Source organism: Euprymna scolopes, unplaced genomic scaffold (assembly GCF_053919585.1).
Source record: "Euprymna scolopes isolate OS-2025 unplaced genomic scaffold, ASM5391958v1 sca1, whole genome shotgun sequence".
Taxonomy (NCBI): Eukaryota; Metazoa; Mollusca; class Cephalopoda; order Sepiida; family Sepiolidae; genus Euprymna; species Euprymna scolopes.
The window spans coordinates 416,577-421,202 of NW_027633102.1; the positions used below are offsets into that span (position 1 = coordinate 416,577).

Genomic DNA, 4,626 nt, shown 5'->3' on the forward strand with positions numbered 1-4,626 from the left:
CTCGTCGCGGCATCGTTTCGGCGCGAAAGTTCATCGCTCCTCGCCGCGACGGTCCGGCATCGGTCCGTCGCTCCAGCGCCATCCATTTTCGGGGCCGGTCGATTCGGCAGGTGAGTTGTTACACACTCCTTAGCGGATTCCGACTTCCGTGGCCACCGTCCTGCTGTCTATATCGACCGACACCCTTTCGGGGATCTCATGGGCGTCGCGTTAGGCACCTTAGCCGGACGTTTGGTTCATCCCACAGCGCCAGTTCTGCTTACCAAAAGTGGCCCACTTGGCACTCGCATTCGAGGTGACCAACCGCCCAGCGAAGCGTGCTGGCGGCGGCGGCCGGATGGGTCGGCTCCGTCGTTCGGGAGAGTCGGCCCGTTCCACCCGTTCCGAGTTCGAGAGTAGGTCGAGGCCGTGAACGGCCCCGGGGCCTCCAATCGTTCGCTTTACCGGATGGAATTGCGACGATCGAGCGCCAGCTATCCTGAGGGAAACTTCGGAGGGAACCAGCTACTAGACGGCTCGATTGGTCTTTCGCCCCTACACCCGGTTCCGACGATCGATTTGCACGTCAGAGGCGCTTCGGACTTCCACCAGAGTTTCCTCTGGCTTCATCCCGACCGGGCGTGGATCGCCATCTTTCGGGTCCCTGGTCGCTCGCTACGCCAGAGTCGGCCGAGTCGTACTCGGAAAAAGGGGAAACCGACCCGGGGGTGATGCGCCCGCGCGCAGCGCCTAAACTCGACGACAAAATAGGACTAGTTCAAGCCGCGGGATCTCACCGATGGGCGGAAGGAGGATATGGAAGCTGGCGCCCGGCAATTCCCCTTTTTGGATGATGCGCCGGTCCCTCTCGGGGAGGAGGGAAAAACAACCGCACGTCAGCCACGAGCCTTCCCTCTCCTATCTCTCTCGGGAAGAGAGAAAAAAGGAAAAGTTGCGGGCACCGCAGCAGCGACGGCGGAAGGCCGAAAACGCCGCGCCGGCGGGATCGGGCACGGCTCGGAGGCGGGTGAGGCGAGAGAAGACGACGGCACGAGACCGACGACACCCCCCGACGACCCCCGGACGACTTTGCCACGACACCTCTCCCGATCGACGCCCTCCTACACGCTCTCTCGCTTTCGCTTCGCCTTCGGGGTTAGTCAGAGGTGGCCCCTACGACTCGCGAACGGCCAGGACTCCTCGGTCCGTGTTTCAAGACGGGTCGGGTGGGTTGCCGATGCACGTCGCTGACCCGGGGTGGCGGGCGGCTCGAGTAAAAAAGCGTCGCCGAGCGACCTCTCCGGAAACGGAAACGGGCGCGGGCGGGGTTGCCCCCGACAAGAACCCGAAACGTCGGCGAGGTGCGTGACGGCGAGGCCGCGCCAGTCCTATCCCGCCTCTCATCGCGCACGCGCCCGAGACGGTGGGGCGCCTAAGGAGCGACACACAGAGTGCGTCGCCCGCACGCGACTTCCGGCGGGATCAAAACGGACCGGCTCGCCACGTGTAACGGATCGTGTCAGATTTCCTCCGTTCCCGGCAGAAAGGGGCAGTTACGTTCGCGGGCCCGACGGCCGGTGGCCCCCGACTTCACAAGGTGGGAAGACGGGGGTTTTCAGGGTGATGAAACGCCTGCCGCCTACGGAAAAAAACCCGCGTGTTCGACCTGCACGCCGGGAACGGGTCGCGACGACGGACCGGAGGGGAAGTGCGTCCGGTGCCGGCCGCGCGGAGGTCGCGCCGAAGCGCCCGCGCCATGATTACGCCGAGCGATGATGAAGGGGACGGGTGCAGCGGAGTCGCGCGCGGAGGAGCAGGAGGAAAGAAGAAGCGGCGGCGACGGATGCGGCGGGTTAGGGCCCGGCGGCAGCAGCGATCGAGAGGACGAGTCCCCTCCGTCGCAGCCAACCGACGCAGCCACCTACCGACGCCGCGGTCGTCACCACGTTTCCCTTCCCGCTATCCACGCGGCCCGTCTCCTTCGTCGGCGACGCGGGCACAAAAGCTGGAACCGCGGGGAACGAGTCCCCCGCGGACACGACGAACGACGACCTGTGCCGCGACGGCCTCTCTTTCAAGAACACACATCGAGTTTGGGCTCGAGCCTAGGCAGCACCGGACTGAGTCCCCCCGCGATCGCGGTGAGCGGTCCCACCCGTTTACCCCTGGGCGGTTTCACGTTCTCTTGAACTCTCTCTCCAAAGTTCTTTTCAACTTTCCCTCACGGTACTTGTCGACTATCGGACTCGTCCCGGTATTTAGCCTTGGATGGAGCTTACCACCCGATTTGGGCTGCGTTCCCAAGCAACCCGACTCTCGGATCGAAGGCCGTCGCTCGCCGTCCGCACCGAATGGGCCTGGCACCCGCCGCGGGCGGCCCCGATCGAGGGAACTCCGAACTATGCGAGACGAAAACGAACGGCTGCCTTCGACCCATGCGCCACACGTCCCGAAGCCTTTTACTTGCGACGGGATTCGGCGTTGGCTTCTCCCGGTTCACTCGCCGTTACTAAGGGAATCCCGGTTGGTTTCTTTTCCTCCGCTTAGCGATATGCTTAAGTTCAGCGGGTCGTCTCGTCCGAGCCGAGGGCGGCGGTTTTTTAGTAGAGTGTGGTGTTTGGAGGAGAGGAATCTCGATCGGTACCCTCCGTGTGACGACGGCTGGCCGATATAGCGCCCGTCCGACCGAAAATGAAGAAGCCAACAATTAAAAAAAAGCCTGGGTCCTCCCCATCCGACGTTGCCTACGACGCGGCCACCTTTTTACGGTGCGACGGCCGTGCTCGTCGCGCTGCTCGAGGCGTCGCTGAGAGACACCTTCATGAGGCAGAGAGCGAGACGAGCAGGCGGCGCTTACGTCGGCAGTCGGTTAGGTCGGTGCTTTTTTTTTGTTTTGTTCTCCCTTCGGCTGCTTTCGGACAGACTCCTCCTGCTCCTCCTCCACAGTGTTTCTTCACGCGGTCGAAAAGGGAAAAGACTCCGCGGTCTGCCAGCGGGAGACGAAGGAGGAGGCCGGAGAGGGTTTTAAAAAAAAAAAAGACATTGAAAGGAGTCAATTCTTTTTTTATTTTTCTTCCCCCTCGTCACTCGCTCCTGCGACGTCCCGGTTACCACCGTGCCGAGGACCGGGCGGGCACGGGGACGGCAAGATGTCGTTTCGTTAACGGAGAAAGACATGTAACGTTCCGCCTCTCGACCGGACGTGGCCCCGAGACAAGGGATCTCGGGGCCGCAATGTGCGTTCGAGGTGTCGATGTTCACTGAGTCCTGCAATTCGCATCAGTTCTCGCGGCTGGCCGCGCTCTTCATCGACGGACGAGCCGAGTGATCCCCCGTCCAGGGTTCAGCACTTGGGTTTTTTTATATTAGTTTTTGTTTATATAGATTTAGTAGTGTGCGAGGAGGTCTGTGCGAGGAGGCGTGACGGCATTGCAATGTCGCGAGTAGTTTGTTTTTAGCTAGCGGCGGTGGCACAGCGGCTGCAAAAAAACAAAAAACGATAAAGCGGCGACAAGGCAAAGAAGAAGCGGCCATCACTTGCGGTGGGCGAAAAAACAAACAGGTGGTAAGACGCGGAAGCAAGCAAGAAGAGCTGGGGCTTTAAAAACCTCCGCGTCACCACAAATCTATCTCTCGCTCCGCCTTTTATAGGTTTGTTTGCGCGCATTCGAGGCGTTGACGCCGACAGACAGAGGAGGTAGGCGGAAAACAACAAACCAGTCTCGAACGGGAAAACGGTAATGATCCTTCCGCAGGTTCACCTACGGAAACCTTGTTACGACTTTTACTTCCTCTAAACGATCGGGTTCGGTCGTCTTCTCCAGGCATCGAACGCCGAGGCGTAGATGCACGAGTGTCGTGACGGACACGTCGCGCACTGCCCGGCGGCGTCGTCGGCCAGATCCGAGGACCTCACCGGACCGTTCGATCGGTAGTAGCGACGGGCGGTGTGTACAAAGGGCAGGGACGTGATCGACGCGGGCTGTTGACCCGCGCCTACCGGGAATTCCTCGTTCACGGGGTTGGTTACAGGCCCCGATCCCTATCACGGGAGGTGGTTCAGAGGTTTCCCAACCCTCTCGGGCCGGGGCGAAGTCCCCGCTGATACCTCCAGTGTAGCGCGCGTGCGGCCCCGGACATCTAAGGGCATCACAGACCTGTTATCGCTCCGCCTCGTGTGGCTTTCTGCCACCCGTCCCTCTAAGAAGTGCGTGAGAAAACCGACCCGGACCCGAGCGCCACGGAGGACGCCGAGCCCGCCGTAAAAATCACTGACATCGGCGCACTAGTTAGCAGGCCGGAGTCTCGTTCGTTATCGGAATCAACCAGACGGATCGCTCCACCAACTAAGAACGGCCATGCACCACCACCCACCGAATCGAGAAAGAGCTATCGATCTGTCAATCCTACCGGTGTCCGGACCGGGTGAGTTTCCCGTGTTGAGTCAAATTAAGCCGCAGGCTCCACTCCTGGTGGTGCCCTTCCGTCAATTCCTTTAAGTTTCAGCTTTGCAACCATACTCCCCCCGGAACCGAACTCTGGTTTCCCGCAGGCTACCCGCCGGGTCATGGAAGCGAACGCCGGCGGATCGCCGGTCGGCATCGTTTACGGTCGGAACTACGACGGTATCTGATCGTCTTCGAACCT

At 61.0% G+C, this 4,626-nt stretch overlaps 2 non-coding genes and 1 pseudogene across 2 annotated transcripts in view; all 3 read right to left on the reverse strand.

The window, feature by feature from the left end:
- The window catches only part of LOC145273618 (large subunit ribosomal RNA), a 5,715-nt gene extending 3,144 nt beyond the window's left edge, over nucleotides 1-2,571 (reverse strand). Inside the window, exon 1 of the ribosomal RNA XR_013866439.1 lies at nucleotides 1-2,571. This exon is cut by the window's left edge and continues 3,144 nt beyond it. This is a non-coding gene — a ribosomal RNA (large subunit ribosomal RNA).
- A 594-nt stretch (nucleotides 2,572-3,165) lies between these two features.
- On the reverse strand, nucleotides 3,166-3,323 carry LOC145273295 (5.8S ribosomal RNA). Its single transcript, XR_013866292.1, has one exon. It is a non-coding gene; the product is annotated as a 5.8S ribosomal RNA (ribosomal RNA).
- Nucleotides 3,324-3,725: 402 nt separating this feature from the next.
- On the reverse strand, nucleotides 3,726-4,505 carry LOC145273574 (small subunit ribosomal RNA; annotated as a pseudogene).
- Between the last annotated feature and the right edge of the window lie 121 nt (nucleotides 4,506-4,626).